This window comes from Eleutherodactylus coqui, chromosome 8 (genome assembly GCF_035609145.1).
Source record: "Eleutherodactylus coqui strain aEleCoq1 chromosome 8, aEleCoq1.hap1, whole genome shotgun sequence".
Classification (NCBI taxonomy): domain Eukaryota; kingdom Metazoa; phylum Chordata; class Amphibia; order Anura; family Eleutherodactylidae; genus Eleutherodactylus; species Eleutherodactylus coqui.
This window is the reverse complement of record NC_089844.1, coordinates 54,479,051-54,506,498: the sequence shown is the minus strand read 5'-3', so window position 1 is coordinate 54,506,498 and position 27,448 is coordinate 54,479,051. Positions and strand designations below refer to the sequence as shown.

The following is a 27,448-nucleotide window of genomic DNA, read 5'->3' as shown; positions in this document are numbered from 1 at the left end:
TATTTAGGAGGGTTTTTTTTATTCAGGTTTATTTAGAAAATATGGTTTAACAACAAAGTGAGTAATTTGGGACATTCTTTCCTTCACCTTTAAAGGATGGGCAGGTATTAAAAAATCATTTTCTGAGTCAATGACAGTAAATAATGGAGGCACTTTTAGTCCTTTCCTTGTTTTGTCTATGAACAGAGGCCCGATAAAAAACAGACAAGGGCCAAATGGTGTGTTCACCTTCCAATAGGAGCGGTCGTTGTCCCAGAGCACAGTATATTTTTCATTGTGGGAATTAAAAGTCCAGTTTTGAAAGCCACAGTCGTCTTTTTGAAGGCCCCAGTCCTTCGGAGGAGTGTCCGACGTATATGCATGGATAAGTCGTTCCCATATCATCTTTAGTGGCCAACATGAGTCTTTAAACATCGGCATTGCCAAGTCATCCTTCTCCATTTTGGCCACCAACTTTTATTATTCTCTCAGTTTTTTCAAATCCAATAAATCTGCAAAGACACAAATTATGGTCAAAACTCAGCAATTTGGTAAGGTGTTAATGCAACAAGGATACTAATATATTTATTATATATATTCCTATTTTCTTATGATATTTGCCCTAGAATCGTTTCAGGAGAGTTCTGCAGAAAGACAATGAAAAATATAGAGATAGGCCAGGTCTAAATTCCACTTATATACCTCCAAGTCCTCTTTTATATACCCCACAATTACCTGATCATTTTTCCCAATTTTCATTATTCTGCTGGCTCTTTTCACTTATGGATCTGCTGAATTGCACATTGCACCCTTTTACTGTCCTAACAGAAATGTTTGCTATCCCACACAAAGCCTTTTATCACTTTTGCCAAATTCAACATCTTTGTCATTTTATAATTGTCTCATCCTCCCTCCCCTCCCCATGTTCTAACATATGTCTGCAAGGCCTATCTTCCAAAGGCCTTATTTCTCAAATTTACCTTCTCCTTAGGACTCTTAAGACCATTTTACACACAAAGATGATTGCTCGAAAGATGGCTTTTGAGCCTTCATTTTGCATAAGTACTAGCTTATTCATGTGTGTAAGCTGCTGACAGCTATATTCAGAGAACAGCGGGTGGTCTGTTCTCTGAATACATTCCTTTTGTTTCTGCTGCGGGGCTGACAGCTGAAACAATGTTATCAGCACTTCCCACGGAGAACACAGCGTGAGGTCCCTGCTATCAGCTCTTTTGCTGAACGATGGATTTGATGCTGAACATCAAAATATTCGTTCGGCAGAAAAGTGAAAGATGGGCACAATTACACGTAACGATTATCGCTCAAAAGATGACTTTTGGGTGAATTTGGAGCGATAATGTGTAAAAGGGGCTTAACGTTGTCTAACAAAGATTAATATGGTCAGATGGGAGACGTGGTTACAAAGAGATACCTCATCTTAGTTTCCCTGTGGACAATGATTTGGGCGATTTAGTCAGGTGCTAAGAAAAACTCATTCTGCTCATGACATAAGGAAAACCAATAGAGATGAGCGAGCACCAAAATGCTTGGGTGCTCGTGTCGAACTTTCCGCGATGCTTGAGGGTTCATTTCGAGTAACGAACCTCATTAAAGTCAATGGGCGACTCAAGCATTTCTGTATATCACCCATGCTCCGCTAAGGTTTTCATTGGTGAAAAATCTGGAAAACCCAAGAAAGTGATGGAAACGACACAGAAACGGATAGCGCAGGCGAGAGGCAACATGCTGGGCTGCATTTCAGGTTCCAAGGTCCCACTATTAAGCCACAATAGCGGCAAGAGTGCCCCCCCCCCCTGACAATTTTTACTTTACTGACAAACCCTCATTAGTAAGGCACACCTTAGCTAAGCACCACACTACCTCCAACTAAGCACAAGCACTGCCTGCATGACACTCCGCTGCCACTTCTCCTGGGTTACATGCTGCCCAACCCCCCCCCCCCCCACACACACACACGACCCAGTGTCCACAGCGCACACCAAGGTGTCCCTGCGCAGCCTTCAGCTGCCCTCATGCCACACGCTGGCCCCATAGCCACACCACCCTCATGTCTATTTATAAGTGCGTCTGCCATGAGGAGGAACCGGAGGCACACACTGCAGAGGGTTGGCAGGGCCAGGCAGCGGCCCTCTTTAAACGGGGCAGGGTGATAGCCCACAATGCTGTACAGAAGCAATGAGAAATCCAATCCTGTGCCACCTCCATCAGGAGCTGAAAACGTGGGCATAGCAATGGGGAATCCATGTGCCCACACAGTATTCATTCTGTCAAGGTGTCGCATAGTTCAATCGACACCGCAAGGGGGAAGCCATCTGCACTTTGCCCCCTACCCAAGTCAGTCAGTGTCTTTGTGCCAGACAGGTCAAACACCGCGATGGGAATTAAGTGGGCACCAACAGCATAGGTGGGTCCTAGGCAACCCAAGACATGAACAAAAAATAAATCTGAGCGGCCAAACATGGCAGACTTGCACTGCGGCCACGACATAGGCCTCGGCCCACAGCTTCAGCAATCCTAGGCAGGAAGCGGACTTTCACTGCACCCAGGACATAGGCCTCTGCACAAACCCTCAGCAATCGTGGGTCAAGAGCAGACTCCAATGCTAGCGTAGCTGTGCACGTCTCATTAGCGCTGTATTGCTCCTGGAGTTTGTCCCAATGCAGTGCCCTGGATAGTAGAGCTAACGTCAGATTAAATACAGGTGGGCTTCGGCCCACACTGCATGTCCCAGTCAGACTGTTTTTTTTTTTATAAATGGTCACAGGCAGGTACAACTCCGCAAAGGGAATTTCGTGTGCACCCACAGCAGGGGTGGGTCCCAGGAAGCCACCGGCGGTACATAAATATATCCCATTGCAGTGCCCTGGACAGCTGAGGTAACGTTAGATAAAATATAGTTGGACTTCGGCCCACACTGCATGCCCCAGTCAGACTGGGGTTTTTATAAGTAGACACAGGCAGGTACAACTCCCCTATGTGAAGTCCCTGTGGACCCACAGCAGGGGTGGCTCCCCGGAACTCACCGGCGGTACATAAATAAATCCCATTGCATTGCCCTGCACAGCTAAGGTAACGTCAGATTAAATACAGGTGGGCTTCGGCCCACACTGTATGCCCTAGTCAGACTGGGTAAATGTTTTTTGGGCCATGTACGTGGAACACTGCGATGGGAACACTTAGTGCACTCATAGTATGCACCGACCCCTGTAATACTCCTGTAGCTAAGGTATACGCACACCCCACTAACAGTTATATTGCAGAAGTCTAGGCAGACCCTATTAACACTTCGGTAGTTACAGTATAGATGGACCCCAGTTACATTTTAGTAGCTGCAGTATAGGCAGAGCACAGTATCAGTTACATTTCAGTAGTAACGGTATCAACAGACCCCTGTAACATTTCCGTAACAGCAGGATAGGCATAGCCCAGTATTAGTGGGATTTCAGTAGTAACAGTATAGACAGATTGACAACACCTATGTGGAAAAGCTAGTATTTTCTAAGACAAGAGAGGGGCATTTGATTTCAATGAAAAGGATACTCAAGGTCCTGAAAGTCTGCAATCCTCCTCATTGCAATCCTCCTCATCTCAAGCTGGAAAATGGAAAGGCTACATTCCTATGGTTTCCGTTGTCCATTTCATTTACAGCAGTATTGACAGACCCCAGTAACATTTCAGTTCCAGCAGTGCAGACAGACCCCAGTAACATTTCAGTAGTATCATTAGGAACAGGCCCCAGTAACATTTCTGTAGCAACAGTATAGACAGACCCCAGTAACATTTCATTTACAGCAGTATTGACAGACCCCAGTAACATTTCAGTTCCAGCAGTGCAGACAGACCCCAGTAACATTTCAGTAGTATCATTAGGAACAGGCCCCAGTAACATTTCTGTAGCAACAGTATAGACAGACCCCAGTAACATTTCATTTACAGCAGTATTGACAGACCCCAGTAACATTTCAGTAGTAGTAACAGTATAGACACACCCCTTTAACATTTCCGTTGCAGCAGTGTAGGCTGAGCCCAGTAACATTTTATTTGCAGCAGTATTGACAAAGTGCAGTAACTTTTCAGTTGTAGTAACAGTATGGACAGACCCCAATAACATTAACGTAGAAGCAGTATGGGCAAAGCAGCAGATTCACATTTCCCTTGCAGCAGTGTAGGGAGAGTACAGCATTTGTAACATTTCAGTAGTAGCAGTATAGTCAGACCCCAGTAACATTAACGTAGAAGCAGTATGGGCAAAGCAGTAGAAAAACCATTTCCCTGCAGCAGTGTAGGGAGAGCATAGTATTGGTAACATTTCAGTAGTAGCAGTATAGACAGGCCCCAGTAACATTTACGTAGAAGCAGTATGGGCAAAGAAGCAGATTTCCGTTGAAGCAGTATGGGCAGAGCCCAGTATTAGTAAAATTACAGTAGTAACAGACACCAACCAAGGTAATATTTCAGGAGCAGAAGTATCGGCAGACCGAAGTTACATTTCTGTTGCTGAAGTATAGTCAAACCCCTGTAGCATTACTGTGGCAGAAGTATAGGTAGGCAGAACAAAGTTACATTTCTGTAGCAAAAAAGTGTAGGCCAACCCCAGACAGTGGTGTAGCATGAGTGCCAGCGAAGCCCATAAAAATTACGTTGATTACATTGTAGGCGAGGACCCCAAAAAATTGGTGTACCGACAGTACAAATGTACCACACAAAAAATTGCCCATGCCCAACCCAGAGGGCAGGTGAAACCCATTAAATCGCTTAGTGTACTGTGGTTTAATTATTAACTAGGCCTGGAAGCAGCCCAGTCAAAATAACAATTGGTTCAGGTGGAAGTTTCAATGCTTTAATGAGAATTGAAACAGATAAATATTAGTTAGAAAAGTTATGAGCCTTTTGGCCCACAGAAAAATTGCCCGTTCGTGGTGATTATGTGAGGTTTCAGGAGGAGGAGCCGGAGGAGGAGGACGAATATCATACACCGATTGACAAAGGTCTTTAGGTTCCGCTGCTCTCCGCTGGTGGAGAAGAGAAGTCTGGGGAAATCCAGGCTTTGTTCATCTTGATGAGTGTAAGCCTGTCGGCACTGTCAGTTGACAGGTGGGTACGCTTGTCCGTGAGGATTCCCCCAGCTGCACTAAACACCCTCTCTGACAAGACGCTAGCCGCAGGGCAAGCCAACACCTCCAGGGCATACAGCACGAGTTCGGGCCACGTGTCCAGCTTTGACACCCAGTAGTTGTACGGAGCAGAGGCGTCACGGAGGACAGTGGTACGATTGACTATGTACTCCCTCACCATCTTCTTACAGTGCTCCCTCTGACTCAGCCTGGACTGGGGAGGTGTGACACAGTCTTGCTGGGGAGCCATAAAGCTGGCAAAGGCCTTGGAAAGTGTTCCCCTGCCTGCGCTGAACATGCTGCCTGATCTCCACGCCTCCCCTTCTACTTTGCCCTCGGATCTGCGCCTTCTGCCACTAGCGCTGTCAGATGGGAAGTTTACCATCAGTTTGTCCACCAGGGCCCTGTGGTATTGCATCACTCAAACCCCTTTCCTCTTCGGGAAGGAGAGTAGAAGGTTCTCCTTATACCGTGGGTCAAGCAGTGTGTACACCCAGTAATCCGTAGTGGCCAGAATGCATGTAACGCGAGGGTCACGAGAAAGGCATGCCAATATAAAGTCAGCCATGTGTGCCAGGGTACCTGTGCGCAACATATGGCTATCCTGACTGTCCCAGGCCTGCTGACTGATCAGCCTAGAGATGCTGCCGTATAGGCTTGTGGAAACGGAGGCTTTCAAAAGCATGATGGCGGCAGCGGCCCCGCGCTACTCGGTTCCCAGTCGCCACTACTTTTCCTGATGTGCCGTCCCAGGCCTGCACGACCACGTCTCCCGCAACATTGTACGCGCCCTCACCAACGCGGTTACTGCCAAGGTCCACTTAACAACAGACACGTGGACAAGCACAGGCGGGCAGGGCCACTATATCTCCCTGACGGCACATTGGGTGAATTTAGTGGAGGCTGGGACAGAGTCAGAGCCTGGGACCGCTCACGTCCTACCCACCCCCCGAATTGCGTGCCCCAGCTCGGTGGTGGTATCTGCGGGGGTGTATGCTTCCTCCACTAAACCACCCTCCTCCTACGCAACCTCTGTCTCGCAATCAAGATGTGTCAGCAGCACGTCGCCAGCAGTCGGTGTCACGCGGCGTGGCAGCACAGCGGTGGGCAAGCGTCAGCAGGCCGTGCTGAAACTACTCAGCTTAGGAGAGAAGAGCCACACGGCCCACGAACTGCTGCAGGGTCTGACAGAGCAGACCGACCGCTGGCTTGCGCCGCTGAGCCTCCAACCGGGCATGGTCGTGTGTGACAACGGCCGTAACCTGGTGGCGGCTCGGCAGCCTCACGCACGTGCCATGCCTGGGCCATGTCTTTAATTTGGTGGTTCAGCGCTTTCTGAAAAGCTACCCCCACTTGTCATACCTGCTCGGAAAGGTGCGCCAGTTCTGCGCACATTTCCGCAAGTCCCATACGCACGCTGCCACAATGCGGACACTGCAACATCGGTTTAATCTGCCAGTGCACCGACTGCTGTGCGACGTGCCCACACAGTGGAACTCTACGCTCCACATGTTGGCCAGACTCTATGAGCAGCGTAGAGCTATAGTGGAATACCAACTCCAACTTGCGCGGCGCAGTGGGAGTCAGCCTCCTCAATTATTTACAGAAGAGTGGGCCTGGTTGGCAGCCATCTGCCAGGTCCTTGGAAACTTTGAGGAGTCTACCCAGATGGTGAGCGGGGGTGCTGCAATCATTAGCGTCACCATTCCTCTGCTATGCCTCTTGAGAAGTTCCCTGCAAAGCATAAAGGCAGACGCTTTGGAATCAGAAACAGGGCGGGGAAGACAGTATGTCGCTGGATAGTCAGAGCAACCTCATGTCTATATCTCAGCGCGTTGAGGAGGAGGGGGAGGAGCATGAGGAGGAGGGGGAAGAGACAGCTTGGCCCACTGCTGAGGTGACAGATGCAGATTGCCTGTCATCATTTCAGCGTGTATGGCCAGAGGAGGAGGATCCTGAAAGTAATCTTCCGAGTGAGGACAGCCATGTGTTGCGTACAGGTACCTTGGCACACATGGCTGACTTCATGTTAGGATGCCTTTCTCGTGACCCTCGCGTTACACGCATTCTGGCCACTACGGATTACTGGGTGTACACACTGCTCGATCCACGGTATAAGGAGAGCCTTTCCACTCTCCTTCCCGAAAAGGAAAGGGGTTCGAGACTGATGCTATACCACAGGGCGCTGGTGGACAAACTGATGGTAAACTTCCCATCCGACAGCGCTAGTGGCTGAAGGCGCAGTTCCGCGGCCCAGGTAGCAGGGGAGGCGCAGAGATCAGGCAGCATGTACAGCGCAGGCAGGGGAACACTCTCTAAGGCCTTTAACAGCTTTATGGCTTCCCAGCAAGACTGTCACCGGTCCCCAGTCAAGGCTGAGTTGGCGGGAGCACTGTAGAAGGATGGTGAGGGAGTACGTAGCCGATTGCACGACCGTCCTCGTTGACGCCTCTGCCCCCTACAACTACTGGGTGTTGAAGCTGGACACGTGGCCTGAACTCGCGCTGTATGCCCTGGATGTGCTTGCTTGTCCTGCGGCTAGCGTCTTGTCAGAGAGTGTGTTTAGTGTGGCTGGGGGAATCATCACGGATAAGCGTACCCACCTGTCAACCGACAGTGCCGACAGGCTTACACTCATCAAGATGAACAAAGCCTGGATTTCCCCAGACTTCTCTTCTCCACCAGCGGACAGCAGCGATACATAAACAATACGTAGGCTGCACCCGCGGATGGAAGCATCGTTCTCTATCACCATCCAAAACGGGGACCTTTTTGCTTCATCAATCTGTGTATAATATTCCTCCTCCTCCTCCTGCTCCTCCTCCTGAAACCTGACGTAATCACGCCGAACGTGCAATTTTTCTTAGGCCCACAAGGCTCAGTCACATAATTTTTCTAAGTTTCAATGCTCATTAAAGCGTTGAAACTTTCACCTCAACCAATTTTTATTTTAACTGGGCTGCCTCCAGGCCTAGTTCCCAATTAAGCCACATAAACCAAAGCGATTAATGGGTTTCACCTGCCCTCTCGGTTGGGCATGGGCAATTTTTCTCAGGTACATTAGTACACCAATTTTTGTGGGCCCTCGCCTACAGTGTAATCCAATTAATTTTTTGCCCACCTGCATTACAGCTGACGTAGCATGAGCTGTGATGGGCAATGCAATGGGATATTTTTATGTACCGCCGGTGGCTTCCTGGCACCCACCCATGCTGTGGGTCCACAGGGAGTTGTAAATGCATCTGTTTCCACTTCTAAAGAACCCCAGTCTGACTAGGGCATGCAGTGTGGGCCGAAGCCCACCTGCATTAAACATGACATTATTACCTCAGCTGTGATGGGCAATGCAATGGGATATTTTTATGTACCGCCGGTGGGTTCCAGGGAGCCACCCATGCTGTGGGTGCACACGGAATTCCCATTGCGGAGTTGTAACTGCCTGTGACTATTTATAAAAAACCGCGGTCTGACTGGGGCATGCAGACACCTTGACAGAATGAATAGTGTGTGGCACATAGGTTCCCCATTGCTATGCCTACGTGTGCAGCTCCAGATGGAGGTGGCACAGGATTGGATTTCTCATTGCTTCTGTACAACATTGTGGACTATCGCCCCGCCCCTTTTAAAGAGGGTCGCTGCCTAGCCGTGCCAACCCTCTGCAGTGTGTGCCTGCGGTTCCTCTGGCAGACGCACTTCTAAATAGACATGAGTGTGGCGTGGCATGAGGGCAGCTGAAGGCTGCGCAGGGACAATTTGGTGTGCGCTGTGGACACTGGGTCGTGCGGGGGCGGGGGGTTGGGGGGTTGGGCAGCATGTAACCCAGGAGAAGTGGCAGCGGAGTGTCATGCAGGCAGTGATTGTGCTTTGTTGGAGGTAGTGTGGTGCTTAGCTAAGGTATCCATTGCTAATGAGGGCTTTTCAGAAGTAAAAGTTGTTGGGGGGGGGGGCACTCTTGCCGCTCTTGTGGCTTAATAGTGGGACCTGTGAACTTGAGATGCAGCCCAACATGTAGCCCCTCGCCTGCCCTATCCGTTGCTGTGTCGTTCCCATCACTTTCTTGAATTGCCCAGATTTTCACACATGAAAACCTTAGCGAGCATCGGCGATATACAAAAATGCTCGGGTCGCCCATTGACTTCAATGGGGTTCGTTACGCGAAACGAACCCTCGAGCATCGCGAAAAGTTCGTCTCGAGTAACGAGCACCCGAGCATTTTGGTGCTCGCTCATCTCTAGGCAGGACGATAGCCCACAATGCTGTACAGAAGCAGTGAGAAATATAATCCTGTGCCACCACCATCAGGAGCTGCACACGTGGGCATAGCAATGGGGAACATATGTGCCACACACTATTCATTTTGTCAAGGTGTCTGCATGCCCCGGTCAGACAGCGTTTTTTTTATAACTAGTCACAGGCAGGTACAACTCCGCAATGGGAATTCCGTGTGCACTCACAGCATGAGTGGCTCCCTGGAACCCACCAGCTGTACATAAATGTATCCCATTGCAGTGCCCTGGACAGCAGAGCTAAAGTCAGATTAAATGCAGGTGGGCTTCGGCCCACACTGCATGCCCCAACCTGACCGGGCTTTTTAATTCATAGACACAGACAGGTACAACTCCCTATTGTGAAGTCCCTGTGGCCCGACAGCATGGGTGGGTGCCAGGAAGCCACCGGCGGCACATAAATGTATCCCATTTCATTGCCCATCACAGCTGAGGTAATGTCATGTTTAATGCAGGTGGGCTTCGGCCCACACTGCATGCCCCAGTCAGACTGGGGTTCTTTAGAAGTGGACACATGCAGTTACAAATCCCTGTGGACCCACAGCATGGGTGGCCCCCTGGAACCCACCGGCGGTACATAAATATATCCCATTGCATTGCCCAACACAGCTGATGTAACATCAGCTTTAATGCAGGTGGGCAAAAAATTAATTGGATTACACTGTAGGCGAGGGCCCCCAAAAATTGGTGTACCAACAGTACTAATGTACCTCAGAAAAATTGCCCATGCCCAACCAAGAGGGCAGGTGAAACCCATTAATCGCTTTGGTTTATGTGGCTTAATTGGTAACTAGGCCTGGAGGCAGCCCAGTTAAAATAAAAATTGGTTCAGGTGCAAGTTTCAACGCTTAAATGAGCATTGAAACGTATAAAAATTGTTTACAAAAATTATATGACTGAGCCTTGTGGGCCTAAGAAAAATTGCCCGTTCGGCGTGATTACGTGAGGTTTCAGGAGGAGGAGCATGAATAGTATACACAGATTGATGAAGCAAAAATGTCCCCGTTTTTGATGGTGATAGAGAACGATGCTTCCATCCGCGGGTGCAGCCTACGTATTGCTGCTGTCCGCTGGTGGAGAAGAGAAGTCTGGGGAAATCCAGGCTTTGTTCATCTTGATGAGTGTAAGCCTGTCGGCACTGTCGGTTGACAGGCCGGTACGCTTATCCGTGATGATTCCCCCAGCCGCACTAAACACCCTCTCTGACAAGACGCTAGCCGCAGGACAAGCAAGCACCTCCAGGGCATACAGCGCGAGTTCAGGCCACGTGTCCAGCTTCGACACCCAGTAGTTGTAGGGGGCAGAGGCGTCACGGAGGACGGTCGTGCGATCGGCTACGTACTCCCTCACCATCCATTTACAGTGCTCCCGCCAACTCAGCCTTGACTGGGGAGCGGTGACACAGTCTTGCTGGGGAGTCAGAAAGCTGTCAAAGGCCTTAGAGAGTGTTCCCCTGCCTGTGCTGCACATGCTGCCTGATCTCTGCGCCTCCCCTGCTACCTGGCCCTCGGAACTGCGCCTTCGGCCACTAGCGCTATCGGATGGGAATTTTACCATCAGCTTGTCCGCCAGGGTCCTGTGGTATAGCATCACTCTTGAACCCCTTTCCTCTTTGGGTATGAGAGTGGAAAGGTTCTCCTTATACCATGGGTCAAGCAGTGTGTACACCCAGTAATCCATAGTGGCCAGAATGCGTGTAACGCGAGGGTCACGAGAAAGGCATCCTAACATGAAGGGTACCTGTACGGAACACATGGCTGTCCTCACTAGGAAGATCACATTCATGGTCCTCCTCCTCCTCCTCAGGCCATACACGCTGAAAGGATGACAGGCAAGCAGCATGGGTACCCTCAGCAGTGGGCCAAGCTGTCTCTTCCCCCTCATGCTCCTCCTCCTCCTCAATGCGCTGAGATATAGACAGGAGGGTGCTCTGACTATCCAGCGACATACTGTCTTCCCTCGGCTCTGTTGCCGAGCGCAAAGCGTCTGCCTTTATGCTTTGCAGGGAACTTCTCAAGAGGCATAGCAGAGGAATGGTGACGCTAATGATTGCAGCATCCCCGCTCATCATCTGGGTAGACTCCTCAAAGTTTCCAAGGACCTGGCAGATGTCTGCCAACCAGGCCCACTCTTCTGTAAAGAATTAAGGAGGCTGACTCCCACTGCACCGCCCATGTTGGAGTTAGTATTCCACTATAGCTCTACGCTGCTCATAGAGCCTGGCCAACATGTGGAGCGTAGAGTTCCACCGTGTGGGCACGTCGCACAGCAGTCGGTGCACTGGCAGATTAAACCGATGTTGCAGGGTGCGCAGGGTGGCAACGTCCGTGTGGGACTTGCGGAAATGTGCGCAGAGCCGGCGCACCTTTCCGAGCAAGTCTGACAAGCGTGGGTAGCTTTTCAGAAAGCGCTGAACCACCAAATTAAAGACGTGGGCCAGGCATGGCACGTGCGTGAGGCTGCCGAGCTGCAGAGCCGCCACCAGGTTACGGCCATTGTCACACACGACCATGCCCGGTTGGAGTCTCAGCGGCACAAGCCAGCGGTCGGTCTGCTCTGTCAGACCCTGCAGCAGTTCGTGGGCCGTGTGCCTCTTCTCTCCTAAGCCTGAGTAGTTTCAGCACGGCCTGCTGACGCTTGCCCACCGCTGTGCTGCCACGCCGCGCGACACCGACTGCTGTCGACGTGCTGCTGCTGACACATCTTGATTGCAAGACAGAGGTTGTATAGGAGGAGGAGGAGGGAGGAGGGAGGAGGGAGGAATGAGGAGGAGGAGGAGGAGGAGGGTTTAGTGGAGGAAGCATACACCGCCGCAGATACCACCATCGAGCTGGGGGTGGGTAGGACTGTGAGCGGTCCCAGGCTCTGACTCTGTCCCAGCCTTCACTAAATTCACCCAATGTGCCGTCAGGGAGATATAGTGGGCCCTGCCCGCCTGTGCTTGTCCATGTGTCCGTTGTTAAGTGGACCTTGGCAGTAACCGCGTTGGTGTGGGCGTGTACAAAGTTGCGGGAGACGTGGTCGTGCAGGGCTGGACGGGCACATCGGGAGAAGTAGTGGCGACTGGAACTGAGTAGCACGGGGGCCGCCGCCATCATACTTTTGAAAGCCTCCATTTCCACAAACCCTATATGGCAGCATCTCCAGGCTGATAAATTTGGCTATGTTCACGTTTAACGCTTGAGCGTGTGCGGGTGCGTGGCGGCGTACTTGCGCTCCAACACTTGCGCTAGCGACGGCTGGACGGTGCGCTGACAGACATTGGTGGATGGGGCCGAGGACAGCGGAGGTGAGGGTGTGGGTGCAGGCCAGGAGACGGTAGTGCCTGTGTCCTGAGAGGGGGGTTGGATCTCAGTGGCAGGTTGGGGCACAGTGGGAGAGGCAGCGGTGCAAACCGGAGGCGGTGAACGGCCTTCGTCCCACCTTGTGGGGTGCTTGGCCATCATATGTCTGCGCTGCTGGTGGTGGTGAGGCTGGTGGTGGTGGCTCCCCGGCTGATCTTGGCGCGACACAGGTTGCACACCACTGTTCGTCGGTCGTCTGCACCCTCCAGTGAAAACTGCCAGACCTTAGAGCACCTCGGCCCTCTGCAGGGTGGCATGGCGCGAGGGGGCGCTTTGGGAAACAGTTGGTGGAATATTCGGTCTGGCCCTGCCTCTACCCCTGGCCACCACACTGCTTCTTCCAACCTGCCCTGCCTGCTGCCCTTGCCTCCCCCCTCTGAAGACCTGTCCTCAGTAGGCGTAGCAAACCAGGTGGGGTCAGTCACCTCATCGTCCTGCTGCTCTTCCTCCGAATCCTCTGTGCGCTCCTCCCTCGGACTTACTGCCCTTACTACTACCTTACTGATAGACAACTGTGTCTCATCGTCATCGTCCTCCTCACCCACTGAAAGCTCTTGAGACAGTTCCTGGAAGTCCGGAAGTCCCCAGCCTCATCCCCCGGACCCCCGGGAACTTTCCAAAGTTGGGCATCGGTCACGACAAACTCCCTCCAGTGGGAGAGGATTCGAACCATTGCTGCCCATTCTGGGCAGGGGCCCCGAGAACTGTTCCTGGGATTCTGCCTGCTCCTCAGAATGTGTCATTGTAATGGAGTAAGGAGGAGCAGCAGCCAGAGGATTCAGAGTTGCAGCAGTGGACGGCGTAGAAGTCTGGGTGGTCGATAGATTGCTGGATGCACTTTCTGCCATCCACGACAGGACCTGCTCACACTGCTCATTTTCTAATAAAGGTCTACCGCGTGGACCCATTAATTGTGAGATGAATGTGGGGACGCCAGAAACGTGCCTCTCGCCTAATCCCGCAGCAGTCGGCTGCGATACACCTGGATCAGGAGTTCGGCCTGTGCCCATACCCTGACTTGGGGCCTCCGCATCCCTCGGCCGCGTCCACGTCCTCTAGGCCTACCCCTACCCCCTCAGCATGGTGTATTACCAGTAGTGCAGAAACAGAACGCTGTAATTAAATGTGCCCGCTTATTGGCCTGTCGTTGGAGGCTGACTTCGCTTACCGGAACGCACAGCGAGGAAAGAATTTTGCGCAAGCCTGCTGTACACACTTAGCTGGTCTGCGTATGAATTAGGACAACTACCCCCAGCAGAGACCCAGTACACTGAGGATAGTCACAGGCAGCCCAAATAGATTTTTTTCCCCCAAATGTTTTTGGAAAGGCCCACTGCCTATATACACTAAATATGTCTTCTGTCCCTGCCTCACCACTACTGGCCCTGGACAATGTAAAATTACTGCAGGGCGCAATGCTCTGCACGGCCGATATACAAAAAAAAAAAAAAAGTGCAACACTGCAAAAAGCAGCCTCCACACACTACTGCACACGGTTAGATGTGGCCCTAAGAAGGACCGATGGGGTTCTTGAAGCCTAAAATACTCCTAACACTCTCCCTATAGCAACTCCAGCAAGACAGCACTTTCCCTGAGCTATGTCAGAATGCATCTGTGGCGAGCCGTGGGAGGGCCGATTTATATACTCGGGTGCACCTGATCTCGCCAGCCACTCACTGCAGTGGGGTGGTATAGGGCTTGAACGTTGCAGGGGGAAGTTGTAAGGCCTTCCCTGTCTTTCTATTGGCCAGAAAAGCACTCTAACATCTCAGAGATGAAAGTGAAAGTAACTCGAACATCGCGTGGTGGCTCGTTTCGAATAACGAGCATCTCGAACACGCTAATACTCGAACGAGTATCAAGCTCGGACGAGTACGTTCGCTCATCTCCAATTTCTTTTTTAAATTTCCTTTTTTTTCTATGCAATGCAGGCTGAGGCTATGCAGTGTGTATTGCATTTTCAATATATGGGTGTCAGGACACACCGTGCACTTGTGAGACAGCACGCGTGCAAGACAGAGCGGTGTAAAAAATTTGTGGTTTCTTGGCGTAGACTTAAAGGCAGACAGTGCTGACGTTACACTAACTGCGGACCGAAAAATATTTACATGAAGGCTGCACGCAGGCTCTGCTATGCAATACTGAGGTACTATAACTCCCAGCAACCACGGAGTTAAATGCACACGGTCACAGGTAGCCCTAAGAGGGACCGTTGGGGTTCTTGTAGACAGGATTCTACACTACCACTGTCCCTGCTTGACCAATACTGCCCCTATACTCAAGTACAGACTGCAGCCTGAGAACGCTGTAGCCTGCACGCCCAATATACATTAAAAAAAAATTAAAAAAAAGTACAAAACTGCTCACAGCAGCCACAACAGTAATGCACTAGGTGAGCTGTGGCCCTAAGAAGGACTGTTGTGGTTCTTGAAGATGGTAACACTCTCCCTATAGCAGCAGCACTTTCCCTGACCGCGGGGATGAAGGAAACTCCTGCCACAGCTGTGGCAGAAGTCCGCGGCATTCTCCCTATGCTTTCAATGGGGCTAGTGCTGCTGCCGCTGGCCCCTTTGAAACCACTTGCGATATGCCGGTTCTATACCGGCCTCTTTCTTGCACTGCGAGAGTTTTCTCGTGCTCTCGCAGTGCAAGAAAGAAAATATCGCAAGTGGGTGGGAGCCCTTAGGGTTACTACCCACTACAGTTTTTTTTTCCCTGCAAAATTTCTGCAGGGGTCTATGGGACTTGTAATGTTAAAATCGCGATCGCGCAAAATCGCGATTTGTAGTAAATTGCGATTTTAACATTACAAGTCCCATAGACCCCTGCAGGAAAAAAATGCTGCAAATTTCGCAGGGGGAAAAAAAAAAAAAAACTGTAGTGGGTAGTCACCCTTATTCTGTAAAAAAGTACAAAAAAAAAATGCCAGTCATTATCTGTTTATCTTACTTCCTCAAAACAGGAATAAAAAGTAATTAAAAAAACAAAAACAAAAATGTGTACATATCAAAAGAGTACCAATGAAACTATAAGTTGTCCCACAAAAAAAAAAAAAAGCAGATATCGCGCTGCTGATTGAAAAGTTAAAAAAAATGCTCTGGTCATGTGGCACCACACAAAAAGTCTTTATATTTTGCAAAAGTAGTAAGACATAACAAAACCTCTATAAATTTGGTGTCATAATCGTAATGACCTGTAGAAAAAAGGTAACCAATATTTATACCACACTGTGAAAGCATAGATAAATCGCAACAAACAATGCTGGAAATTAGCTTTTTTTGCCATTTTCCACAAAAAAAGTTATTCAATACATTATATGTAACTGAAATTGGTTACTTTAAAAACTGAAACTCATCCCACAAAATGCAGGGTGTCATACAGCTACAGCGACAAAAAAATAAAAAAAGTTATAACCGCTGAAACACAAAAGAGGAAATCAGTTACTGGCTCTTAAGGCTACAATTAGTTGTGGTTAATAATGTGCTCAAGGTGACTGTTCTGCGGCAATTATATTTACATGATATAATCTACATTAAAAAAGCGACTTTTAGGGGCGGGGGGGGGGGGGGGCGGCAATTTTTAAGTGACTGTTGGAGGGGGTTAATGTGCTTTAACTATAGGTGCTCCAAAGTGTGGCTGAAGAAGATCATAAAAGCCAGTAGTATAAGCTTTGACAGTATAGACTCAAATTCAATACACTATCAGTGTCTTTAAGCAGGAGTGCTTCCATGGGGGCTTCCTTTCCTTTCTGCAAAGTGTATCTTTGGACCGCCGGTGGAGTAACTGGTCGCAGCTTTATACTATATCATGTTATGTTTCGCCTTTGCATTTTGTTGTAATATTTGTGAACTCTTCTTTTGGCCTCATGCCCAAACTCACCTGTCCGGATCCGCGGCAAGAGCATCGACCGGTGAGCCGCTGCGCATGCACAGTGCAGCGCATAACGCGACGGCGCTGGGCTCTGACACGGAGTCTCGCTGTACTTCTGCTGATGCATCGTTGGACAGACGGCTTTGATTGACTGCAATGGAAGCCGTCTGTGCAATTTTCTGCACAAGATGAACATGCTGCGATTCTCCACTGCGAGCAGAAATTTGCAGTTGGTTTCCACTCATGGGCAGGGGAGAGTCATTTAACATTGCATGCCTATGGGCGGCTATTGCTGCGGAATTCATGGCCAGACGCCCAACGCAAATTCCGCAGCAATTGCCAACCATAGGCATGCGAATTCCGCAGCAAAAGCCATCCATAGTCTGCGGAATTCGTGGCGGGCATCTGGCCGAGCATTCCGCAGTGATAATCTGTCCGTGGGCATTAACCCTATGCCCGAGTAGATAAATAATCTTTATTTGTATAGCGCCAACTTATTTTGCAGCGCTTTTAAGCATGGGAGAAACACAGACAATACAACAATTACATGTGATATCCAATCAGTTTGAAACAAACGGGGTGGGGGTGATACAGGAGGTACAATGGGGGGGGGGGGGGAGGAGGAACACAGGCAGTACGGAATTACATGTGGAAACCAGTTATTAGGAAGCAAACGGGGTGGGGAGGTAAGGAGGTGCAGGGGTAGAGGTCGTCTGCGGTAGGCAAGGTGGAAGGTGTGGGGAACCATAGGGAGGGGCAGGGGACTAGGTCAAGAGATTTGGTATGCCTCCCTGAAGAGGTGCGTTTTTAAGGTGCGTCTGAAGTTCATCGGGAATTGTCCGGATGCCTTGGGGTAGAGCGTTCCAGAGGACGGGTGCTACTCTGGTGAAGTCCTATAGGCGAGCATGTGGGGTTCGTATTATAGGGGTGTTTAGTCTGAGTGTGCTAGCGGAACGGAGTGAGCGGGCTGGGTGGTGCACAGACAGGAGGGAAGTGATTACGGTGGCGCGGCGTCATGGAGAGCTTTGTGGGCAAGGGTGAGGAGTTTAAATTTAGGTCTGTAGTGGATGGGCAGCCAGTGCAGCGACTGGCACAGTGTAGTGGTGTCTGAGTAATGGCTGGATAGAAAAAGGAGCCTAGCTGCCGCATTTAGTATGGATTGGAGTGGGAAGAGGGGAAGGCCAATGAACAGCGAGTTGCAGTAATCAAGTCCGGAATGGATCAGGGCGACAAGTGTCTTTAGCGTGTCCATGGTTAGAAACGGACTGATTTTAGCAATATTTATGAGGTGCAGGTGGCATGTTCAGGCCAGATCAGTTACATTGTGATGGTATATTAAGGCCCTTTTACACTCATCTTTTAAAAGACTGCAGGATGCTCTCGCCATGGCATGTGTATACTAGCCACAAGGAGAACAAGGGAATGTGTTGGCAACTGCTTGCACAACTGGGCGTGTGTTTAAATACACACTGGGTTCTGCAAATAGCTTCTGGAGGTCTTTTACATGCAAATGAAGATGCTAAAGCGTTAATGGCCATTAAAGCCATTAACACTTTACGTAAATACATTGCTAAATCTTTCAATCTTTCGGCAGTTTGAAAGATTATCTTTTGCATGTAAAAGGACATTTATATAAGTACAGTATCAAACCTCATTTACTGGAACTGTGCTATTAAAGAGGTTTTGCGGAACTGAAAAAAATATATCTAAGGCCACTTTTACAATTGTTGGTCAGTCTAAATGCATGCACCAACTGGACGAAGAAAGAGAATTTTGTGTCTCGTTCATCGTTCTGTTTTTGCATGCATAAAACAGAACGATGGATCACGCCGTGTAAACAGGCAGTGATTATTTTAACCGCCACCATTAACGCAGTAGTGCTCATTCCTGTGTAAAAGCACAGTGAGGATTATCGCTGGGACGACCTGTTGGGCATCCATTGCCCGACAGAACATTCTGTGTAAAAGGGCCTTAAAGGGGTTGTCCCGCGGCAGCAAGTGCAGTTATACACTTCTGTATGGCCATATTAATGCACTTTGTAATGTACATCGTGCATTAAATATGAGCCATACAGAAGTTATTCACTTACCTGCTCCGTTGCTAGCGTCCCCGTCGCCATGGTGCCGTCTAATTTAGATGTCTTCTGGCGTTTTTAGACGCGCTTGCGCAGTACGGTCTTCTGGCTGGTGAATGGGGCCGCTCGTGCCGGAGAGCTGGTCACTGCATCATCATCGTAGCTCCGCCCCGTCACGTGTGCCGATTCCAGCCAATCAGGAGGCTGGAATCGGCAATGGAACGCAAGGAAGGAGAAGAAAATCCACGGTGCACCATGGAAGAAGACCCGCGGTGCACCGTGGGAGAAGACCAGCGGCACCATCTTTAAAAGAAGAAAAGAAGAAGCTGCAGAACGCTGATGCAGGTAAGCGCAATGCCATTTTTAAAAACTAACCTATGCTTTCTTTTTAACAGGGCAGAATGCCGCGGGACAACCCCTTTAAGGCAAAAAAAAAAAAATAGAACTTTAATGTGCATAAGTAGCTGCTCCCTGAATGTCTATACCTTAAGGACTACCCTTTTGTTGCAATTACAGATACTAGTCTCTTGGGACATCTCCTTAGCTTGGCACGTCTAGACACTGAGATTTTTGCACTTTCTTCCAGTTAAAGCTGCTCTAACTCCTTAGAATTAAAATGTTTGTGTTGATATACAGCATCTTCCAGTCATGCCATAGATTCTCAAATAGATGGAGGTCTGGGCTTAAATTAAGGCCCATCTACACGCAAATACAATCTTTCAAAAGGATTAAAAGATTGACAGTTTTAGCGATCATTTTATCATATAGCATTCCCTATTACTGGGACCACTGTGAGGTACCCCGTTACTACTTGGGCCACCGTGGGGGTCGTTATTTTTACTGGGGCCACCGTGCGGGTCACCATTTTTACTGGGGCCACCGTGCGGGTCACCATTTTTACTGGGGCCACCGTGCGGGTCACCATTTGTACTGGGGCCACCCTGCGGGTCACCATTTTTACTGGGGCCACCCTGCGGTTCACCATTTTTACTGGGGCCACCCTGCGGGTCACCATTTTTACTGGGGCCACCATTACTACTGAGACCACTATAGGGGTCACTATTAGGGTTTGTTCACACAGGTGTAATCATATTTCGGTCGCACAAATACGCTGCGTATTTGCGCAATTGAACATTGCTTATGCCTGCATATTTGAGAAAGCAAAAGAGAACGCAGATGGGCCCACTGAGATGGTGCGCAAATATGCAGTGAATACATAGGTTTCCTGCGCATTCACCACGTATTTGCGCGACCCATTCACTTCAATGGCCTATTGGGGTGCGTAGTACGTAACAATATAGGCCATGCTGTGTGACAATATACATCATGTGATTGAACTCATTGAAATCAATGGCCTCTACTCACTGCATATTATGTACGCAAATACGCTTGTGTGAACGAGCCCTTACTGTACTGTCTGACAATCGGCCCTTTGAAGGTCACCATAAGTCTGATGTGGCCCTCAGTAAAGAGGAGTTTGACACCCCTGAACTAGACGATTTCTTTTCACACGCAACGACGCACGAACAATTATTGTTATGCCAGTATAAAGCCTCCATAGCAGTTTGGGGGGAGGGGGGGGGGGGGGAAGGGAAAAAAAAAAAAACCACGAGGCAAGCTAGGTGCTGCCCTGCCTTTTCCGCACATAGTTAATTCTACGTACGTGAAATATGGGGCAAGTCCTATCTTTCTTCCACCCGCACAATTAACGAGCAACAATCCCGCTAGTGAAAAACGAAACCATTGAAATTGGGGGTTTTGTTTTGTCCCGTTATGTGGACCGTCATCACAGCCGCGTGACGGGAGAAAAGCATGTTCGTCTAAAACCGCCCTGAAGCCTAATGAGCTGTGTTCTTTTCTCTGCGTTTGGCGCAGTATCACACCATTCCTCTTGCGTATTTTCACAGCCATCATAAACTGCTATAGGACTTTTGCCGCATAAAACGCAGAAAAATAAGATCAGGTCCTACTTTTATTTTTACATGCGCACAAAATGCATTATTGAGGATGCTGTGGTTAGCGCGGGCAAATACGGTCGTGTGAAGAAACCCTAAAAGGGCTCTAATGCTGCGTTCAGACTGAACGACTATCATTGAAACGAGCGAAAGTGAATGCTAATGATTCGGTCTAAACGTAAGCCAACCTCCGAACGACGAATAAGAATGGCTCACTTCTCATTCGGTTTCAGTTGGCAAGAAAACCAGCGCCGACTCGTACAGCTTGTGAGACACTGAAGGAGAAGCCAATGATTCTCTGCGATGATCTGCCCCCGAGCGGACGAGGGCGTGAGGACGGCGCCAGCTTCTTCGCTTGGACAAGCGAGAAGGGTGAGGCTCCCGTGCCGTGTGAAGGAGGCCTTCCACTCGGTCACTGGCTTCTTCCTGTGAATCCCTTCCTCCCCCTGTTGTTCTGGAGCTGCTGAGGACTACGGGGCCGGCTCTCCTAGTTGTCCTGTAGCCCTCCTCTCCCAGCCACAGAGTAAACAGCAGCAGGACACAGTGAAGAAAAGCTCTTACCGTCTGTCTGCTGGATAGCGGCTTCACACCAGGAAGTGGGCGCAGCTGCAACTATCACCTCAGGAAATGGGATCGCAGGGCGGCTGCACACGCAGCATGTCGGTTTTCACACACGGCACAATTTTTATTTCCTTCCATTTTAGCCCAGAGATAGAAGTCGGAGAAAAGGAAACATAAAGGAAGAGCTTCGACTTCCCACATTCTGCTGGACGCACTTCTGGATTTAACTCCGAAAACTGCATTCAAAACTTAGTGTTTTTTTTGCCATTTTCCACAAAGAAAAAAATGTTAACTTATGCAATACATTATATGTATCTGAAGTTGCGCTATAGTTAAAGCCAGGCTCCCCCGACCGTATTACGCAGCATTTTATCGCTATGTGAGCCGGCCTGTCGCTGCGGATGGCAGCGATTGTGCACCTTGTATGACAGTATCTCACGCACGCTGTCAAGTGCAGTCTGCAGGGTTTGATTTTTTTTTTTAATTTCCCGTTCTGCCGCTTAGCACATATGAATAGGGTTTGTGTTCAGGCATTATCTCATGGGCTCCTGTGTCGCACATTAAAATTCGTAAAAATAAAACGCATACGAATCTGCATGTAAGAAACGCATTTAAAAAGCGCCTGACTATAAAAAAAAATAAATAGAGAAATACCAGGATATGTGGAATGTATGGTTGAAGCCCTACAGACTTTTAATTGTGCCTCTCACACACTGTGCGCAAAAAAAAAGGACGCAACATGCACTATCTTGGAGCGTATTACGCACACATACACGCCTAGATAATGTAGGGGATTGTCGGCACGCAGAAATACGCAATTCATTGCGTACGTGCTGTGTACTTCCGCACAAAAGATGCGCACGCTGAAGACGCTCATGTGTGAGATCCCTAAGGCCTCTTTCACAGAGGCGTCAGCGATACCGATGCTACAAAAAAAATAAAATAAATCGCTGTGATATCGCCGCTTTGTAGATGCAATTTGGCAGCATCGGTGATGGAAAACATTTTGCGTTGCGTTGCGGCTACCTGCAATTTTGTTAGGCACAGGTGCAAAAACACTCCTTTACCGTGCAAATACATTACACAGGAGCATTGTTTCTGCTTACGCGCTTCTGTGTGGCTGCCCTAAAAGCGCTTTCACATGAGCGTATGTTTTTGCACACACCTTAGTGCAAATACGTTGCGCTATGCATGAGGCTTTTTGTGGTTGTATTGGCGTGTTTTACTGTACATTTTGCGCACGTTCATTTGATCGCAGCAGACAAACCCGCCCCCTGATTTAAATGCCCAGTTAGCCTATTGAGTTTAAGATGTGTTCTTTTTTCCACTGAATTGCGCAGCAAATTGTGCACCTCCCATAGACTTCAATGGGCACCTTTAATGAGCAGAAGGATAGTGCAGGTCCCGCACTTGTGAGACTGGAGACAGAACGCTGCACAAGTGCAGCCAGCTTTCCATTCTTCAAGAACTCTCACATTCCAGAAGCTTACAGAGGAGGAATGTGGATGAAAAGGGTTCTAAAAGCAACTGCGATGTTTATCAACCAGAAGCATGTTCTGCATTTGAAAACTGCATTGCTGCGCCGTATGAACTGGTTCATAAATGTATTCCTTTCACCTAGATTTATACTATAAGAGTAATATCACAATCAAAACAAGCCGTTACACAACGGAGGGTTCACACCGAGGTTTCCATATCTTCCAAGTGCCTGAATACCATTTTCATATTCAGTAACACAGATATTAGATTACTGGAGTTACTTACTTTGTTGAAGTCGATGTAGCCAAGGACTTTCTTTTTTCTTTAGAAGGTACAGCTGCAGTATACAAGTATATATTACGTTGCAGAGTGTGTGTGGTCCAGTCTGCTATGAGCAGTGATGGTGGGAGGGTACAGCCTCCTAGACAAGAAAAAACTATTTGGAATCCATCAGGAGTAGAAGGAACTGTGCTAGGCTACTGTGAATGCTCACCCGTCTTTGTTTGTAGCTGGTAACAAACAGAAAGGCTCTTTTTGTGTGGCACTGCAGAGATATTGTTCCATCTTCCCTATGGACACTGCTTTTGTGAAGCTCTACAGCTGCAGTTGATAAAGGGACAATGGAAAGTGGGCATGTACACTATCATACCAAACGTAATTGGACACCTGAGCAAGAATGAACCCCTTAGTGACACAAGAATTAACCCCTTAAGTGACACAAGAATTAACCCCTTAGTGACACAAGAATTAACCCCTTATTTTGCACCTTAGTGACCAGGCCAAATTTTGGAAATCTGACATGTGTCACTTTAACATAGAATAACTCCATAAAAGTTTTGCATATCCAAGTGATTCTGACATTGCTTTATGAGCAAGCACGCTTGGATAAGTCAGTTACTCGAGCGTTCGCTCTACTCGAATAACTGCATTCTTGTCCGAGCGTGCTTGGAGGGGGGGGATCTGTTTTGTGATTGATGTACATCTTTCTCTCTCTCTCCCCAATTCCCGTTTTTATTTTCTGGATTCATTCCCATCCCTGCATTACTAAAGAAGGGGTCTATTTCCTCAAAACATGTTTTACTGCTGGACTATACAGTAAAAGAAGTTGGCTTTATCTTCTTATCTCATGCTTTCTTCATTGGAAGGTTGGGCCATACATTAGTTTTTATCCTATGTCTTTGACCACCCTTTACCTTCAAAACAGCATCACTTGTTCTAGGTGCATGGCACAATGTCAGAAAATTTGTAGGATTATAGTCAGGTGTTTGATTAACCAATTATACCAAAAAGATAATAATGATCATCATCATTTTCATATGTAGATTGAAACACAGTCATTAACAGAAACAGCTGTGTAGGAGGCTTAAAAGTATGAAGAACAGACCAACTCTGCTGCAAAGGTGAGGTTGTGGAAGACCGTTTCATGTCATAGTTCATACACCATGGCAAGACTGAGCACAAGAACACGCAAAGTAATTTTATTGCATCAGTAAAAGTCTCTCCCAGGCAAAGATTTCAAAGCAGGCTGGGTTTTCAAGATCTGATGATCAAGCTCCTTTGAAGAAGAGTAAGGCCTCATGTCCAGAGGTGGATTTGACTTGTGGAATCCATGCTGGAGATCCACAAATCAAGCCACCCATAGGGATGCATGGGAATCAGCAAATTAATTAAAGCGTGCAGGTTTGATTCAGATTTCTGGTTCAGAAAACAAATCACAGCATGCTCCATTTCTGTGCGGATCCTGCACTGATGGCTTTCATTGAAGTCAATGGAAGCCGTCTGATCCGCGGCACACCCACAGCTGACACTGCGGGAAAGCAGAAGTTAAAAAAAGAAAAACAGCGTTCTGCGCATGCGCCTGACGCGCCTGACTGTATCCGCAGTGCAGAAGAAAAAAGATCCGGACAAGAGTGAGAACACCTGGACAGGTCCACAGAAGACCCGGACAGGTAAAAATATGTCCTTGGCCACAGGCAGGGTTGGCTCCCACGGGCGGAATACAACCCGCCCGTAGACATGAGGCGTAAAGAAACAGGCAATGTTATTGTCCATAGATGCAGTGGTTGGCCAAGGAAACAGTGCAGCAGATGAAAGACACATCATACTTACTTCCTTTCGAAATGAGAAGATGTCCAGCAGTGCCATCAGCTCATTACTGGCAGAAACCAGTGGGAAACAGATATGTTATCTACAGTTTGGAGAAGTCTGGCTGAATGTGTTCTTCATGGAAAAATTGCAGCCAAGAAGCCATCCCTTCGACGTAGAAACAAGGCCAATGACTATGCATAACAACATAGGAACCTGAGTGCAGAAAAATGGCAGCAGATGTTTTAGACTGATGAGTCAAAAACTGAAATATTTGGCTGTAACAGAAAGCAGTTTGATAGCTAAAGGGCTGGAGAGCAGTACAATAATGAGTGTCTGCAGGTAACAGTGAAGCATGGTGGAGAGCGGTACAATAATGATTGTCTGCAGGTAACAATGAAGCATGGTGGAGAGCGGTACAATAATGAGTGTCTGCAGGTAACAATGAAGCATGGTGGAGAGCGGTACTATAATGAGTGTCTGCAGGTAACAGTGAAGCATGGTGGAGAGCGGTACAATAATGAGTGTATTCAGGTAGCAGTGAAGCATGGTGGAGAGCAGTACAATAACGAGTGTCTGCAGGTAACAGTGAAGCATGGTGGACGTTCCTTGCAAGTTTGGGGCTGCATTTCAGCACAATAAATGAAGTGAATTAATGGTGTAATCAAAGCTGAGAAATACAGGCATATACTTAGCAATTATGCAATACCATCTGGGAGTCGTCTTATTGGCTCCAAATTTATTCTGCACGAGGCCAACGGCCCCAAACATCCAGCCAATGTCATTAACAACCATCTTCAGTGTAAAGAAGAACAAGGAGTCCTGGAAGTGATGATATGACTCCCACAGACCCCTGATGTCATCATCAAGTCTCTCTGGGAAGGATTTGAATAAGGCCAGGCTCAAATGGTCGTATGCAGAATCCGCTGCATGCCTCCCGCATCGGATTCCAGCTGTAAGACCGGCAGTGACCCTGCATACGGCCGTGTAATTGTATTGCGTATGACCGCATACTCACGCAGGCGGTTATTCGCAGTACACTTTTTTTGTTTGCTCTTTCAAATTTCCTGCGCCGTTGCTTAGTGATGGTACACGTACCTGCAGCCCATACACATTGTATTTGCGTATGTTCTGCGGGTAAATCCACAACCATAGAGCACAATGGGCTCTATGCCGTGAATATCCACTATACAATAGAACATGCATTCTATTTTCCGAGAGATTACGCAATTCCACCAAGATCAAAACCTTTATATATGTTGCAGGATGAAAGAACGGAGAGGGAGGGCATGAAAGAAATCTTCATATATATTAAAGATATAAAACTAGAGATGAGCGAGTATACTCGCTAAGGCACATTACTCGAGCCAGTAGTGCCTTAGCTGAGTATCTCCCCGCTCGTCTCTAAAGATTCGGGGGCCGGCGGGGGAGAGTGGGGAGGAACGGAGGGACGATCTCTCTCTCCCTCTCCCCCCCCCCCCCCCCCGCACCTCGCCGCAACTCACCTGTCACCCGCGCCGACCCCCGAATCTTTAGAGACGAGCGGGGAGATTCTCAGCTAAGGCACTACTCTCTCGAGTAATGTGCCTTAGCGAGTATACTTGCTCATCTCTAATAAAGAAAGTTCAGGAAGGAAGTGTTTTCCTAAGAAATCTTAGAGTAGTAGATGCTTGGAACAAACTTCTAGCAGATGTGGCGGGAAAATCAACAATAAATGAATTCAAGCTGCCTGGCATAAGTATATATGTATCCTAAGAGAGAAGTAGGAGGGAAAGAGACTAGATGGACTATGTGGTCTTTTTATCTCAATTTTCTATGTTTCTAGAATTCACTGTGGAATTACAGGCAGTATTGTTTAAAGTTTATGATTTGGGCATTATTCCAAAGAAAGTGCCAGATAGATTGGAGTTTGAGCATAAAGAATTCCTATCTTTTACCTGCTTCCAAAGGTCCATAGAGATCCAGCTGATCGTCTGGGATGTCCATTCATGTCCAGAATAGGAGGATTATCTGTTCCGGTTTGTAGATTTATTTTTTTCTGGGACCAAATAAATGGGATAAATCTATATATTAATTGAGATTTTTGTATTGAAGAACAGGTTTTTCCTTCAGATATACAGTAGCGCCATGGGTGCTGCATGTGTCCTCTCATAGACAAACCTCTCTCTCGGTTTTGGAAAAGGGAAGTTTCGCACAGCAACGACGCACCTATCCCCAGGATAGGCAGTCAGCACTTGTTCAGCAAGGGTCAGCTACTCAGGATCCCAGCCAATCAGCTGATTGATTGGCGGGGATCTTCAGTCCATACTGTTGAAGAAATTATAATTTAGGTAGATCAATATCGGCTAGCCAGGCCTTTTCTGATTTCAATAAACGTTTGGTCTGACCCATCCTCAAAGTATATTTATATAAGAAACCATTTAGATCAAGCAAGCAAAATATATATAACTATATGATCTTCACATACGTAGTTCTGGAAAACAACAAAACTTGGCATATCACAATAACATTAGTCGAACGTTGTTCGTCGTCCAACCTAATTTTGGCGTACTCCTTACAGATGCAATTTTCCATCTGCTTAGGAGATAATAATCCAAGGACAAAACTTCCATTTTTTCTAGAACTATTTCCTAACTCCAACCACATGAATACACCAGAAAATAGTGTAAAGGTCACTATG

At 48.2% G+C, this 27,448-nt stretch overlaps 1 long non-coding RNA gene across 1 annotated transcript; it reads right to left on the bottom strand.

Moving 5' to 3' along the window:
- On the bottom strand, positions 1-26,799 carry LOC136576382 (uncharacterized). Its single transcript, XR_010786355.1, has 4 exons — positions 26,706-26,799; positions 24,793-24,984; positions 22,969-23,283; positions 1-491 (listed from the first exon to the last, which is right to left on the bottom strand). It is a non-coding gene; the product is annotated as an uncharacterized lncRNA (long non-coding RNA).
- Between the last annotated feature and the right edge of the window lie 649 nt (positions 26,800-27,448).